Raw genomic sequence first — 16,046 nt, forward strand, 5'->3', positions numbered from 1 at the left:
TCCATTAAGACTTTTTGATGCACTAAATCTGAAATGAGCCCACTACTAACATCTAGAAAGATTTGATCCCAAGTAGTTATGATGTTTGTTTAAGAGTTATTGTTAATCTTTGTACACAGGAAACTAAAATGTAATAATCCCACTCAGAATGCTGGAACCTTGTTTTTGTAACAAAGAAAACAAAGGCTCACATTAATAGACACCTTACATGGATCAAAATTAAAATGGGAGGGAGGAAGCCTTTCACATATTTCAACACTGAATGCTGATCAGCATCTGCTTTTCATAAACACAGATGACGAAAAGATACCACCATATACTATTGCAGAAACTAATATCAATTGGTATTATAGTGATAAAAGTCAGTATATGATAACGGTAGTAGTACAACTGACAACTCTTTTGTAGGGATTTAACTTTCTTGATATTACAAAAATGCATATAATGCAGATCTGCTTATGTTTTTTTTGGTGGGGTTTAAGGGCGCTCAACTACTGAGGTCATTAGCGCCCAGTCACTGTTGTTAGAGCACATGGAATCTAGTAAAACTCAAGGGGAGGGGGGACACCAGAAAGACCTGACAAAGATGCAGATAAAATAAGTAAAAAGGTTAGATGTCTTTGGTCAAAACAGTCAAAGTTGTAAAACGCAGAACACGAGCAGCTGCTCGAGCGTCATCAGCTAAAATATCCGGTAAAGTAGATGGAAGGGACAGGACAACACGAGATTGACTAAAGCGGGGACACGACAATAAAACATGGCGCACTGTTAATGCCTGACCACAAGGGCACTGCGTGGCTGGGTCACCGGAGAGCAGGTAGCGGTGGCTAAACCGGCAATGCCCAATCCGCAACCTGATCAGAAGGACCTCCTCTCGCCGAGATGGTCGGGCGGAGGTTGTCCAAGCAGTTGGGAGCGGTTTTACTGCCCGGAGCTTGTTTCCTTGGAGGGATGACCAAGCATCCCACCACAATGACACAAGCCTCTTACAAACATCACCATGAATGTCAGATGACGGGACACAATGGGAGGCTGGCCGAGGCAGGAGAACTGCAGCCTTGGCGGCAGCATCCGCAGCCTCATTCCCAGGCACTCCTACATCGGGAACCCACAGAAAGCTGACAGGAGAACCATTATCAGCGAAAGAATGGAGGGACTGCTGTATCCGTTGAACCAAGGGATGGACCGGATAGGGAGCTCCAAGGCTCTGAAGAGCACTGAGTGAGTCAGAGCAGAGTACATACGATGAATGGCGGTGGCAGCGGGCATACTGAACAGCCTGATGGAGAGCAAAAAGCTCGGCCGTAAAGCTGGAACATTGGTCTGGGAGCCGGTATTTAAAGGTGGCGGCCCCAACAACAAAGGCACAGCCGACACCATCGTCAGTTTTGGAGCCATCGGTGTAAATAAATGTGTGACCGGCAAGTCGAGCACGAAGTTCGACAAACCGTGAGCAATACACTGCAGCCGGAGTACCCTCCTTCGGGAGTGAGCTGAGGTCGAGATGAGTATGAACCGGAGCCTGGAGCCAAGGTGGTGTCGGGCTCTCACCCTCTCTGAAGGTGGTAGGGAGGGCAAAATCCAATTGCCGAAGCAGGCGACGGAAGCGGACTCCAGGGGGCAGCAGGGCAGACACATACAACCCGTACTGACGGTCGAGAGAATCTGCAAAGAAGGACTGGTAAGAGGGGTGGTCGGGCATAGACAACAGCCGGCAGGCATACCAACACAGCAGTACGTCGCGCCGATAGGTCAATGGTAATTTGGCAGCTTCAGCATAAAGACTCTCGACAGGACTAGTGTTGAAGGCTCCGGTCGCAAGTCTTAACCCCCCAATGGTGGATGGAGTCGAGACGGTGTAAGAGGGATGGCCGAGAAGACGAAGCTCCCATAATCCAGCTTCGATCGGACTATGGACTGATACAAGCGAAGCAGGACAGTGCAATCCGCTCCCCAAGAAGAACCACTAAGAACTCTGAGGACATTAAGGGAACATGTACAACGGGCCGCCAAATAAGAGACATGCGGAGACCAACTCAGTTTCCTGTCCAACGTGAGCCCTAGAAACTTAGTTGTTTCCACGAATGGGAGAACAACGGGACCGAGATGTAAGGATGGCGGAAGGAACGCTTTATATCGCCAAAAGTTGATACAAACCGTCTTCTCTTCAGAGAACCGGAAGCCATTTGCCACGCTCCATGAGTATAGGCTGTCTAGACAACGCTGAAGGCAGCACTCCAGGAGGCATGTTCTCTGGGCACTGCAGTAGATTGTGAAGTCATCAACAAAGAGAGAGCCTGAGACATTAGGTGGAATGCAATCCATAATTGGACTGATTGCGATGGCAAAAAGGGCTACGCTCAAGACTGAGGAAGATGTCGGACAATACGGAACCCACACGTACCCCAAACTTTCGATCCATTAAAAAGGAATCAATAAAAATGGGCAGGCGACCACGTAGGCCCCACCTGTGCATAGTGCGGAGGATACCTCCTCTCCAACAGGTATCTTAAGCCTTCTCCAAATCGAAGATCATGGCTACCGTTTGGCGCCTTCGCAAAAAGTTGTTCATGATGAATGTCGACAAGGTCACAAGGTGGTCAACAGTGGAGTGGCGGCGACGAAAGCCGCATTGAGCATTAGTAAGTAGTCGTCGAGATTCAAGAATCCAGACTAACCGGGCATTAACCATGCGCTCCATCACCTTACAGACACAGCTTGTAAGAGAAATGAGGCAGTAACTAGAAGGAAGGTGTCTGTCCTTCCCGGGTTTGGGTATAGGAACAATGACGGCATCATGCCGACGCATGGGGACCTGACCTTCGGTCCAGACGCGATTGTAGGTATGAAGAAGAAAGCTTTTGACCGCCGGAGAAAGGTGTGCCAGCATCTGAACGTGAATGGCATCTGGCCCCGGAGCAGAGGACTGGGACAGTGCAAGCGCACGTTCGAGTTCCCGCATAGCAAAGGGGGCATTATAAGTTTCCAGATTCAGCGAGTGGAAGGAAGGTCGCCGAGCCACTTCTGCCTCTTTCTACATCTACATCTACATTGATACTCCGCAAGCCACCCAACGGTGTGTGGCGGAGGGCACTTTACGTGCCACTGTCATTACCTCCCTTTCCTGTTCCAGTCGCGTATGGTTCGCGGGAAGAACGACTGTCTGAAAGCCTCCGTGCGCGCTCTAATCTCTCTAATTTTACATTCGTGATCTCCTCGGGAGGTATAAGTAGGGGGAAGCAATATATTCGATACCTCATCCAGAAACGCACCCTCTCGAAACCTGGCGAGCAAGCTACACCGCGATGCAGAGCGCCTCTCTTGCAGAGTCTGCCACTTGAGTTTGTTAAACATCTCCGTAACGCTATCACGGTTACCAAATAACCCAGTGACGAAACGCGCCGCTCTTCTTTGGATCTTCTCTATCTCCTCTGTCAACCCGACCTGGTACGGATCCCACACTGATGAGCAATACTCAAGTATAGGTCGAACGAGTGTTTTGTAAGCCACCTCCTTTGTTGATGGACTACATTTTCTAAGCACTCTCCCAATGAATCTCAACCTGGTACCCGCCTTACCAATAATTAGTTTTATATGATCATTCCACTTCAAATCGTTCCGTACGCATACTCCCAGATATTTTACAGAAGTAACTGCTACCAGTGTCTGTTCCGCTATCATATAATCATACAATAAAGGATCCTTCTTTCTATGTATTCGCAATACATTACATTTGTCTATGTTAAGGGTCAGTTGCCACTCCCTGCACCAAGTGCCTATCCGCTGCAGATCTTCCTGTATTTCGCTACAATTTTCTAATGCAGCAACTTCTCTGTATACTACAGCATCATCCGCGAAAAGCCGCATGGAACTTCCGACACTATCTACTAAGTCATTTATATATACTGTGAAAAGCAATGGTCCCATAACACTCCCCTGTGGCACGCCAGAGGTTACTTTAACGTCTGTAGACGTCTCTCCATTGATAACAACATGCTGTGTTCTGTTTGCTAAAAACTCTTCAATCCAGCCACACAGCTGGTCTGATATTCCGTAGGCTCTTACTTTGTTTATCAGGCGACAGTGCGGAACTGTATCGAACGCCTTCCGGAAGTCAAGAAAAATAGCATCTACCTGGGAGCCTGTATCTAATATTTTCTGGGTCTCATGAACAAATAAGGCGAGTTGGGTCTCACACGATCGCTGTTTCCGGAATCCATGTTGATTCCTACATAGTAGATTCTGGGTTTCCAGAAATGACATGATACGCGAGCAAAAAACATGTTCTAAAATTCTACAAGAGATCGACGTAAGAGATATAGGTCTATAGTTTTGCGCATCTGCTCGACGACCCTTCTTGAAGACTGGGACTATCTGTGCTCTTTTCCAATCATTTGGAACCCTCCGTTCCTCTAGAGACTTGCGGTACACGGCTGTTAGAAGGGGGGCAAGTTCTTTCGCGTACTCTGTGTAGAATCGAATTGGTATCCCGTCAGGTCCAGTGGACTTTCCTCTATTGAGTGATTCCAGTTGCTTTTCTATTCCTTGGACACTTATTTCGATGTCAGCCATTTTTTCGTTTGTGCGAGGATTTAGAGAAGGAACTGCAGTGCGGTCTTCCTCTGTGAAACAGCTTTGGAAAAAGGTGTTTAGTATTTCAGCTTTACGCGTGTCATCCTCTGTTTCAATGCCATCATCATCCCGTAGTGTCTGGATATGCTGTTTCGAGCCACTTACTGATTTAACGTACGACCAGAACTTCCTAGGATTTTCTGTCAAGTCGGTACATAGAATTTTACTTTCGAATTCAATGAACGCTTCACGCATAGCCCTCCTTACGCTAACTTTGACATCGTTTAGCTTCTGTTTGTCTGGGAAGGAAGGCAGGGTGGTAATGGGCGGAGCTTGAAACCTCCGCGAAAAACTGGCCGAAGGCGTTGTAGACAGACACAGGATCAACAAGGACCCCATTACCTTAGGTCAGTCCAGGTACCGAGGAGTGGGCCTTAATGCCCGACAGCCGGCGCAGGCCACCCCATACGACAGAAGAGGGAGTAAAACTGTTAAAGGAGCTGGTGAAAGAGGCCCAACAAGCTTTTTTGCAGTCTTTGATGACTCTACGGCATTGCGCTCGGAGTCGTTTGTATTCAATACAATTCGCCAACGTAGGATGGCGGCGAAAGGTGCGTAAAGCACGTCGTCGAGCACGGATAGCATCTCTACAAGCCTCGTTCCACCAGGGGACGGAAACACGACGTGAAGAAGAGGTAGTACGAGGAATGGAACGTTCGGCAGCATTGATAACAGCCGTGAGGTATTCGACCTGACTGTCTCAACTGAGAAAATCGTGGTCCGGAAAGGTCGCCAGGGAGGAGTAAAGTCCCCAGTCAGCTTTCGATATGTTCCAGCTCGAAGGATGTGGGGATGGGGTGTGGTGCAGGAGACGAACGACACAGGGGAAGTGGTCACTCGAATAGGTGTCAGAAAGGACATACCACTCGAACCGACAGGCAAGAGTGGGTAGAACAGATCGAGAGGTCCAAGTGGGAGTAGGTATGAGTAGAGTCCGAGAGGAAAGTCGGGGCGCCAGTATTGAGGCAGACAAGATTGAGATGGTTGAAGACATCCGCCAAGAGTGAGCCTCTTTGACAGGATGCGGCAGAGCCCCAAAGGGGATGATGGGCAATGAAGTCGCCGAACAATAAAAACGCGGAGGAAGCTGAACAATCAGGTGCATCATGTCAGCCCGACTAACAGCGGATGACGATGGAGTGTAGATGGTACAAACTGAAAAAGTAAAAGCAGAAAGAGTAATACGGACAGCTATTGCTTGGAGTGGGGTGGTCAATGGGATGGGATGGTAATAGACATTGTCCCAAACGAGCAAAATGACCCCACCATGAGCTGGGATACTGTCCACAGGGGTGAGGTCATACCGCTCCGAGGTATAGTGGGTAAAGGCAATACGGTCAGTCGGGCGCAACTTGGTTTCCTGGAGACCAAGGACGAGCGGACAGTGCAGGCGGAGGAGCAGTTGTAATTCCTCCCGATTAGATCGAATACCTCTCATGTTCCAATGTAACAAGGCCATCGCTAGTCAAAAAAGAGGGGGAACGAGACGGGGGAAGAGCTGGTCCCCTCGCCGGCCACGGATCCTGTTCCATCGAGTCGTCGCCAGCTGCGGCCGCTGTCCCTGGTTGTGTAGGAGGGGCAGCATCATTTGCCGACAAGAGGCCAGCTGAGTGCCTGGCAGCAGAGCGTCCCGGCGAAACTGAGGACGGCCAGGAGCAGCGACTCACGGATGGAGCGTCAGACGAAACGCGCCAGGGTGGAGAGGGGGTAGAGACTACTTCTTGGAGGCCTTCTTGGAAGTCCGAGGAGGCACAGGGATGGTGGGCTGGACCCAAAGAAGGTCCTCACGCGCGGGGTCCATTTTGGAACGCTGGACCTCGGAAGCTGGGGTCCGGAACGTTTCCCCGATGGACGCCTGAGAAGAGGATCGCTACTCAGGCGGCGGGGGGGGGGGGGAGGAGGAGGAGGAGGAAGTGTGGCCCATGGGGCAGAGGGGGTGGGGGCCACGGGGGAGGAGGATTCGTAAGGGAGGGATTTGGGAGGCGGAGGCAGAGACCCCGGATGGGGGGAGGAGGTGGAGGGGGGGACAGGATAGGGGTGAGGATACCGCAGAAGGAGTGGATACAACGGAGGCAAACGAAGTGGGCAACGGCACGGGATGGAGGTGGTCGTTCTTCTTCCTGGCCTCAGAATAAGAGAGACGATCCAAAGTTTTGAGTTCTTGTATCTTCTTCTCCTTCTGATATGCGGGGCAGTCTGAGGATCGCGAGTGGATGCCAGGACAATTAACGCACTAAGGTGGTGGGGTGCATGTATGTTCCTCACGAAGAGGACGTCCACAATCGCCACAAAGGGGCTCAGCCTCACACCGTGACGACATGTGCCCAAAGCGAAAACACCGAAAACAGCGCATAGGAGGCGGGACGTAAGGTCGCACGTCGCACCGGTAGCACATCACCTTTACCTTCTCTGGGAGAACGTCCCCTCTAAGGCGAGGATAAAGGCCCCGGTGTCGATGCGACGGTCTTTGGGGCTGCGCTGGACTCGCCGGACGAAATGCACGCCTCGACGCTCCAGGTTGGCCCTGAGCTCCTCATCATCAGATTGCAGCAGGAGTTCCCGATGAAAAATAACCCCCTGCGTCCTATTCAGTGCCAGATGCGGGACAATGTACACTGGGATGTCCCCTAGGCGGTCGCACGCCTGGAGCGCCGCCGACTGTGTGGCGGAGGTGGTCTTTATAAGAACGGACCCCGAACGCATCTTACTGAGAGCCTCGATTTCCCCAAAGATGTCCTCGATGTGCTGAACAAAGAACATGGGCTTGGAGGTGGCGAACGTGCCCCCATCGGTTCGAGAACAGACCAAATAGCGGTGGAAGTACTTCGCCCCAAGCCGGCGGGCCTGTCCCTCCTCCCAGGGAGTGGCCAAGGGGGAAAGGGCAGGAGAACCAGAACTAGAGACAGTACCTTTCCTTTTGAAAGACTCGGCTGCAGAGCGACCTGATACGTGTTGATGTTTCATCTGCGAAACGTCCGCCCCGATACCACCCACTCCGACCAGGGGCTCTCCCCACGGGCGCCACCCAGCCGCAGCAAGGGCCACCTGGCAGGATGACTGTTGCCGGGAGTCCTGATGCCCCAAGGAAACGGGCATCTATTCCTTGGCCGACGTGGGGAGGGTGCAGCTCAGGTATCGGCAGTACGATCCCTGTGTTGTCAGGGGGCTACAACCTAGAGGGTACATGACGACCCCACCACAACGGGCTGGCTACCGTGCTGGATTTCTGGTGCCATGGAAAGTCCATCATGATCGCTGGTGCAGATGGGGATGCACTATGGGCGTAACTTTGACAACCCATCAGGCGTTTAGGCCCAATTTGAGGAATAGTGGGTATGGTGACAACGCCGGTGCAATGCTGAGTGGTGGTGGTGGTGGTTAGTGTTTAACGTCCCGTCGACAACGAGGTCATTAGAGACGGAGCGCAAGCTCGGGTTAGGGAAGGATTGGGAAGGAAATCGGCCGTGCCCTTTCAAAGGAACCATCCCGGCATTTGCCTGAAACGATTTAGGGAAATCACGGAAAACCTAAATCAGGATGGCCGGAGACGGGATTGAACCGTCGTCCTCCCGAATGCGAGTCCAGTGTGCTAACCACTGCGCCACCTCGCTCGGTGCAATGCTGAGTGCCAAAGTCTTAGTGCACTGAGGACCAGTGGTACACCACATAAGGCGTCCTTCCCCAAAAGGCTAGTACTTCTGTAGAATTTTGAAAAATGGAGGTCAAACCCCAAGGGGGACCATCACATGGAAGACCGAAATGGTTGAAACTCCTTTTAGTCGCCTCTTACGACAGGCAGGAATACCTCGGGCCTATTCTTACCCCGGACCCGCAGGGGAGGGGGGGGGGATCTGCTTATGTGTAATGGTATATAGGGCCCAGGAAGTTCATGGATCTGAAGACTTGTCATTCAAAAGGATGTAAATGGAATGAACATGTTTGTGTTAATAATCCAATTAGAAAACTTAAATTGACCTGCTTTGCATTTTGGTGTATAATAACTGTAGTTCATAACTGACAATGTCCTCGGAACTGTGACCCTTTTGTTATAATAAACACTGTCTGGATCACAACTCTGTATACCAACAGCTAGTTTCTTTCTGCATTTTAGATCATCTTTATGCCTGGAGCTGCAAAGTACAATTTGTCAATGTTGTGTGAAACTAACCTGAGACATGAAGATCTGTAATGTAGATTGAAACTAGTTGTTGACAAATAAAAAGTTGTGAGCCCAACAGTAGCCAATTATTTATAGTAATTGTAGTGTTTCTGTGGACAAAAATATTGATAATGGTAGATCAGGTAAAGAAAATGATAATGTAGTATTAGGTAACTGTAGTAGTGTCTGTGGAAAGACCCCAGAACTAGTCTGGCTTTTCAATGTTAACAAGGCCCACTTAGTACTAGGGGAAGACGCCACTGAAACCGAATGTTAATAGCAATGAAATTCTCCATTCCAACTGGAATGTATATCTGAAGGACAGGATTAATACCACTGGTGAAGGTGTGTTTACAGCCATAATATGTGTGATAATATCTGGTGATATTAGTACAGATTCTGGATGTGAAGTAATACAAGTGAAGATTGACAAAGGTGGATAAAATATGTTCATCACATGCTTTTATTGACATCTGCTGCAGCAGTAGTAGCAGCAGTGAAATGTTAAAGGGGAAACAGCATTTTACATAACTTTTGTGATCATATAGTATCAGGTAGATATTTCAACTTGCCAATTCTAGACAGAGATTCAAGTGATTTAGGCAGATTGTAGGGACTTTGTGTTACCCGAGCCTTTATCAGAGTACTGGCTCATTAGGGCAACATATTGAGTGAACCTTCCTGGCAGACAGAAATTGTGTGCCAGACTGGGACTCTACCCAAGAACCTTGCCTTTTGTGGGCAAGTACGTCACTGACTAAGCTACCAAAACATTACTTCCAGTCCATTCTCACAGTTTCACTTTTATCTCCTACCTTCAAAGTTCCTGGGTTTGCATTCCAGTCTGGTACACAGTTTTGATCTGCCATGAAGTTTCATATCTTCACACAAACACTACTGGAGAGTGATTAATTCTGGGAACATATTGGGTCTTCTGACCAACGGCCCAAAACATTTTGGCTCAGCCAGTTTACAACTGGGCACCAGTGATCACAAGCATTACTGAATGACTGTAAATAGTAATATAAAGAAAGGCAGAAAGGTATTTCTGCTTCATAAGAACTACAAAAACTATTTCAGAATACCTAGGAACTCCTCAGGAATGGTGACTTGTAGGTAGCCATAAAAAGTTTCAGTTCTGACCCTCTTACAAACCTGGTCAGTATCAACTTTTAAATCATTTCCTTGAAAGAAAAACACAGCTTGGTTGGTTGGTTGGTTGGTTGGTTGATTGATTGGTTGATTGGTTGATTTGGGGAGGGGTGGAGGGTAGAGGGCACAAGCAAAGTTAGAAACAACAAAAGAAGCACAGTCCAGTCAAAGGGAAAGGAAGCGAAGGGAAAAATGGGTAAAGAGTAAGAAACAGGAGGAGGGGAAGATGACAAGAACAGGGGGGTACCCCAGAGGTGCTCAGCACAGTGAGATGCCAGCACTGCCACTGACCCATCCCAAACGCCACACCATAACAAAAGTGCAACAATGGGTTGGTTGGTTGGTTGGTTGGTTATTTGAGGTTTAAGGGACCAAACAGCAAGTTCATCAGTCCCTTGTTTCAAATATGCTCCATTCCGCTAATGGGACATCTCAGTAAAGTCAGAACAATAAAACGGAAAAAGGGAAAAACGTAAAAGGGCAGTCACATTGTCATTGGTAAAAAAAACAAAACAAAATGAGGGAGGTCAGCAAGAGAATGAACCCAACATTATGCTGAAACAGCATAGGCAAGACCACCTGTGACTTAAAAGGTACAACTGCTAAAATGTAGAAAGTACGTATGGGAATAGAAAGACTAACCAAGCCTTAAAAAAGGGTAAAAACAGAGTAAAATGGGAAGAAAAGAGGATTTCGGAGGTGAATCGGGAATCTCCGAACACTGCCTACAGTGGGAGACACCCAAACACTCACCGCCCTGCCCCAACACCAGAGAGAGATTAAAAACCTTAAAACTGAGAATAAAAACCACTTTCCTGGAGGAAACAGAACCAGAGAGACCATCCAGGAATTGTCAGCCAACATCAAAGGTAAAGTGTGGGTGAGTCTGTACTTAGCACGCAGAGCCAAAAGAAGAGGGCATTCAACCAAAATGTGGGCTACTGACTGGAAGGCTCCACAACCACATAGTTGGGGTGGCTCATCACGCAAAAGAAAACCATGGGTCAGCCTGGTATGGCCAATGCAGAGACGACACAGTGTGGTCGAGTCCTATCGGGAGAGGCGAAAGGAAGAACGCCACAGGCCTGGTGTCACCTTAATTGCACGAAGTTTATTAGACAGGGGAGTAGCCTCCCAAGAATTGGCCCATGACTGTGCGAAGTGGGATTTGATGTGAAGCCGTAAATCCGCTGCAGGAGGGGTTACAGAATACGAGGGGTAAGTAATTGCTCCCCCAGCCAAATGATCAGCGAGCTCATTACCCGGGATACCCACATGGCCAGGGACCCAAAGGAAGTCAATGGAACAAGCAGCATGGTGAATATCAGCCAGATGGTCATGGATGGCGGAGACCAAGGGATGGCGCGAAAAACACCGGTCAGTAGCAAGAAGGCCACTCATTGAGTCTGTACATAACAAAACGCAGTTGTGTTGGGACTGTTTAATACAGGTAAGGGCCTGGGAAATTGCCATCAATTCCGCAGTAAACACCCCACATGTAGGTGGCAGCAGATGACTTTCTGTTCCAACAGAGGACGTGAAGGCATACCCAACATGATCAGCAGATTTAGAGCCATCAGTGTAAAAAAACAACAGCATCCCGAAACTCCCATAAAATTTGGCGGGAAAAGGAACGGAACACCACCGGGGGGATGGAATCTTTCGGACCTCGGCGGAGATCCATCCGAATTCGAGGCCGAGGAACTAGCCAAGGAGGGGTGGAGGGGAGGGAGCGAGGAAGACAGGACAAAGAAGGAAGCTGAAAATCATGGCAAAGAGACGCAAGGCGCAGCCCAACCGGTAAACCCGCCTAAGGGCGGGAGTCGGGTGGGCGACATCCATGGTCTGGGAACAGGATAGAATAGGAAGGATGAGTGGGAGAGGAACGGATAGTGAGTGCATAAGACACCAGAAGCTGGGACCGCCGAACAGAAAGGGGGGGGGATCCCAGCTTCAACCAGGAGACTATCAACAGGGCTAGTAGGGAAGGCACTGGTGGCCAAACGGATACCACGATGGTGGACTGGATCCAGCACATGCAGTGTGGAAGGAGCAGCTGAACCATAAACTTGACAACCATAGTCAAAGCGAGACAGAACTAGAGCACGATAAAGACGGAGGAGGAGGGAACGGTCTGCACCCCAAGAGGAGTGGGCAAGGAAGCAAAGTCTGATATGGGGCAGCCAAGTGAGCTTATTATCGAAAAGAAGACCCAGGAAACGAAACTGTGGGACCACAGGCAATCGTTGTGCAGCGAGATAGAGCTCTGGATCAGGGTGGATTGTAGTACGGCGACAGAAGTGGACCACTCGCGATTTTATAGGAGGGAATTGAAACCCGTGTGAGAGGGTCCATGCAGAGGCACGCCGTATAGCCACCTGGAGCTGCCGTTCTGCCGATGCCATCGAGGAGGAACTAACCCAAATGCAGAAATCATCCACATACAGGGCAGGGGCGACCAAGGGACCGACAGAGGCCACAAGTCCATTGATAGCAATGAGGAAAAGAAGGACTCTCAAGACAGAACCCTGTGGGATGCCCGTCTCCTGGGTCCATGGGGAACTAAAAGCAGTACCAACTGGAACTCTGAATGACCGATGGATCAGGAACTGGCAGATAAAAATCGGGAGTGGGCCCCGAAGACCCCACTGATGAAGGTTAAGTATGATGTGATGGTGCCAGGCCGTGTCATAGGCCTTGCGAAGGTCAAAAAACACTGCAACCAAATGGCAACACTGGGAAAAAGCCTGCCGAACTGCGGATTCCAAGCGAAGTAGATGATCGATTGGAGATTGTCCCTCTCGAAAGCCAGATTCCGAGATTCAAGGACCCAATTGAGCCGACGGACTACCATCCGTTCCAGTAACTTACGTACAACATTGGTCAAACTAATTGGCCGATAGCTGTCAACAGATAGGGGGTTCTTATCGGGCTTAAGGACAGGAACCACAATGCTATCCCTCCACTGTGAAGGGAAGTCACCCTGGAGCCAGATACGGTTAAACACCCGAAGAAGACGTTGCCGTTGTGGAGCACTGAGATGTTGAAGCAGTTGGTTATGAATGGAATCTGGGCCAGGGGCCGTATCATGAGAAGAAGATAGAGCAGAAAGAAATTCCCATTCAGTGAAAGGTTCGTTGTAAGATTCTGACTCACAAGTGGTGAAACATAAGGTGGGAGCTTCAGCCCACTGTTTTTGATGAAGGAAAGCAGCTGGATAGGAGGCTGACGCTGATGCCACTGCAAAATGGGTCGCAAGATGTTCTGCAAGAACTAATGGGTCTGTACAAATGCCATCTGGGAGGTGAAGGCCTGGGAGGGTGGACTGCCGATGGCAACCTCGGAGAGAGCGAAGTGTAGCCCATACCCATGACAGAGGGACAGTAGAACCAAGGGAAGAAACGAATCGTTACCAACATATCCGCTTGCTCTGTTTGATTAAATAACAGGCTTTAGCACGAAGGCGTTTAAAGGTAGTAAGGCTGGCTACGGATGGGTGCCTCTTAAAGTGTTGCAAAGCTCGACGGCGATCACGGATGGCAATGGCAATGGCCGTACTCCACCACGGGACTTGCCGATGACGAAACGGTCCAGATGAGCGTGGGACAGCAAGGCTAGCAGCGCGAACAATCATGTCAGACACGTCACGTAGGACGTCATCAATACAACCCGACAAAGCAAAACAAAACACGACCTGTGCAGTGTATAGAGGCCAATCGGCGCGTTGGACAAACCAACGAGGTAATCTGTCCATCAGGGAACGGGAAGGGAGCGTGATAATCAACGGGAAATGGTCACTATCACAAAGGTCGTCGTGTGGCGACCAGTGTAATGAAGGGAGGAGAGAGGGAGAAGAAAGAGAAAGATCAATGGAAGAAAAGGTACCATGACCGGCACTGAAATGAGTAGGGGAACCATCATTAAGAAGGCACAGGTCGTGGTAAGCAATAAATTGGTCTATAAGAAGACCTCGTCTAGATGGAAAGGCACTGCCCCACAAAGGATGATGAGCATTAAAATCCCCAGGGAGGAGGAAGTTGCTGAAGAAGGGCGGTTAAGGCAGCAGGTGTAAGAGTCCTGTCAGGAGGGAGATAAAGATTGCAAACTATGACTGCAGAGTCTAGGTGGACCCTAACAGCAACCGCTTCCAATGTAGTTTGAAGAGGAATCCACGTGCTAGCAATGCCTGTACGGACCAACGTACAAACGCCACCAGAAGCCCGAAGGGGTCCGACCCGATTTCGACAGAAAACACGGAACCCACAGAGGGTCGGTGAGTGAGCATCAGTAAAATGAGATTCCTGGAGGACCACACAAGCTGCAGAGTAGGACGAAAGAAGGGATTTCAATTCCGGAAGGTGACGATAGTATCCCTTACAATTCCATTGGAGACCCACAGAACGATGGTTTAAATGGGGGCTGAACACGCTAAATCGAGTCATACCGCCGGGTCCCCACCCGGCACCGACAAGGAGGGGGCGACATCCATGAACGACAGGTCAGAATCCGGTTGTGAAGTCGGGGGAGGGACCTCCGGTGACACCAGAGGCTCTTTGTCCCGAGACTTATGTTTCTTCTTCTTTTCAGGCTGAGATCGAGGAGGGCTGTGTGGCATAAAGGAGCCAGCTGCAGCAAGATCAGGAACAGAAAGAGACCGGGCAACCTGGGAGCCGATAGACCACGGCTCTCGCGGTCGTCTCGCGGCAGCAGACCAATGGCCTGGAAGGTGCCGGGAAGGGGCATCCCAGGAGAGGCGCCCTTGACCGGCAGACGCCAAAGGAGTGGGACACTTCTCCGGCTGGGGAGGGGGAGCAGCGCCCAGAGGAGAAGGTGTGGGAGCCGCAGGGGAGGGGGGGAGGAGAGGGGTCCGGGATGGGGGTAAGGAAGGGGGAGGAAGGGGTGAAGATGTAACCAAGGCGTAACTAGATGTCATGGACACAGGGTGAAGTCCTGCATATTTCTTACGGGCATCTGTGTAGGTTAAACGATCGAGGGACTTATACTCCTGTATCTTTTTTTCCTTCTTATATACTGGGCAATCTGGTGAACGTGGAGAATGACTACCATGACAATTTACACATACAGGAGGGGGAACACAGGGACTCCCCTCATAGAGTGGACGTCCACAGTCACCACAGAGAGGGGCCTGGGAATAGTGGGAAGACATGGGGCCAAAATGCAAGCACTTAAAACATCTCATAGGAGGTGGGATGTACGGCTTCACATCACAGTGATAGACCATAATCTTAACTTTCTCAGGCCTTCAAAGGCCAGGATAAAGGCACCAGTATCAATACGATTGTCTTTAGGACCCTTCTGAACACGCCGAACAAAGTGAACACCCCACTGTCTGAGATTGTCCGAAAGTTCATCAGTTTGAAGGATGAGATACCTGTGAAAAATCACACCTTGTACCATATTTAGAGACTGGTGGGGGGTAATGGACACAGGAATTGTGCCAAGATGGGTACAGGCACGAAGGGCCGCAGATTGGGCAGCTGAAGTAGTTTTTATCAGCAACGAACCCGACCGGATCTTGCTCAGGGAGTCCACTTCGCCAAACTTGTCTTCAATGTGTTCCACAAAGAATAAAGGTTTGACACTGGTGAAAGCATCTCCATCAGTCCTGGTGCAAACTAGGTAACAGGGGAAAGGTTTGGCCCCTAGACAACAGGCCTGACCCTCTTCCCAGGGGGTAGCCATGGAAGGGAAGGCTGAAGGGGCAAGAGAAGCAGCACTTGAGGAATCAGTTCCATGCAGAGAGACAGCCGCAGAAGAACGGCCAGAGTTCTGGACCCGTATGTGTTTCATTTGCATAGCGTCTGCCCTGATACCACCCCCTCCAATCAGGGGCTCTCCTCACGGGCACCACCCAGCCACAGCAAGGGCCGTCTGGCACGGCGGCCATTGCCGGGAGTTCCGATGCTCCAGGATGACGAGCAACCACTCCAAGGCACGCATGAGGACGTCACAGCTCAGGTATCAGAAGTGTGATCCCTGTGTGTTCAGGGGGCTCAACCAAAAGGGTACATAGCGACCCCACCACACGGGCTGGCTACCGTGCTGGCTACGCACCCTAGCATCAGACAACGACGTAAAAGAA

The 16,046-nt window shown here is 50.0% G+C and overlaps 1 protein-coding gene across 1 annotated transcript in view; it reads right to left on the reverse strand.

Annotated features, from left to right (window-relative positions):
• The window catches only part of LOC124595901 (MFS-type transporter SLC18B1-like), an 84,155-nt gene that overhangs the window by 12,485 nt on the left and 55,624 nt on the right, over nt 1-16,046 (reverse strand). The gene's annotated exons all lie outside the window — the stretch shown is intronic.

Source organism: Schistocerca americana, chromosome 2 (assembly GCF_021461395.2).
Source record: "Schistocerca americana isolate TAMUIC-IGC-003095 chromosome 2, iqSchAmer2.1, whole genome shotgun sequence".
Classification (NCBI taxonomy): Eukaryota; Metazoa; Arthropoda; class Insecta; order Orthoptera; family Acrididae; genus Schistocerca; species Schistocerca americana.